The sequence below is a fragment of the Aptenodytes forsteri genome, unplaced genomic scaffold, assembly GCF_000699145.1.
Source record: "Aptenodytes forsteri isolate BGI_AS27 unplaced genomic scaffold, ASM69914v1 Scaffold188, whole genome shotgun sequence".
In the NCBI taxonomy this organism is placed as follows: Eukaryota; Metazoa; Chordata; class Aves; order Sphenisciformes; family Spheniscidae; genus Aptenodytes; species Aptenodytes forsteri.
In genome coordinates this window covers 33687-34708 of record NW_008794371.1, presented here as the reverse complement: position 1 = coordinate 34708, position 1022 = coordinate 33687, and positions in this window count along the sequence as shown.

The following is a 1022-nucleotide window of genomic DNA, read 5'->3' as shown; positions in this document are numbered from 1 at the left end:
TGGCCTTCCCCAGCAGCCCAAGGGGTTCAGGCTTGGGGGGGGGCTTTGGCCGTGGCGTTTTGGGGACAGTGAGCGAAGCCCGGCTCCTCGCCCTCCATCAGGCCCTTTTCTCCAGAGCATCTCCCAGGGGAGCTGATGGATCTCTGCTGCCCACACCCCTGTGCGGTGCCCGTCCGGCGGGGGGGGGACCGGTCCCCACCCCTGGCTCCCCCATCCCTACATCCCCAAGCTGGGAAGGAGCCTGGTTGCTTAGCAACTGTTTAGCTTCTCCACCAGCCTCCTCATCTATTTAAAAAAAATATATATATATATATATATGCACAGACGTAGGTATGCCCAAGCAGCAGCGAGCCCTCGCCCAGCTCATGACCCCCCCCAGCCAGCATCCGTATATTCTTTATTAATTGCTTTAAAGTCTGCGAGGCATCAAATTTTGGTTGGGCAGCTACAGCAAAGGATGCTCAGGTCTTGGGGTAGGGAAAATATGGATGGAGGGGCTGGGACGGGCGTAACCAACGCCTTCCTGCTGCCCCTTGCCGTGGGCAGGATCCCTGCCGGCTCGGGGCTGGGAGGCAGCGCTAACGAGCCCCAGACCGGCTACACTTTTAAAGCCAATTTTGCCTTTTTTTTCTCCTTCTTGGAGGTCTGACTCATGGTTTTTGGCACTCAGGGGCTGGTGAAAGGCAGCTCCGGAGAAGGTCGGCCCAATTAACGGCAGCAACCCCGGACTTTTCCTCCTTGTAATTCTGGCCAGGTGTTTAGAGGAGGCCGGCTGCTTTGCCGTGATGTTCTGGTGTTTTTTTGTGTAGCAGAAAAAAAAGCCCCTCTCCCACCCATCCCCACGGCACGGGCAGGGAGGAGCCTGGGACGGGGCTGTAAACACTTTGGGGACAGGGTTATGATTTCGGTAGGTGGTGGTGTGCCATGATGAGACCCCAGCGGGCAGGGGAACTGCAGGGGCCAGCCCTCCCACCCTCCCCGGTGGGGCTGGAGGGTGTCCCCCCCCCCCGGCTGGGTTTGTC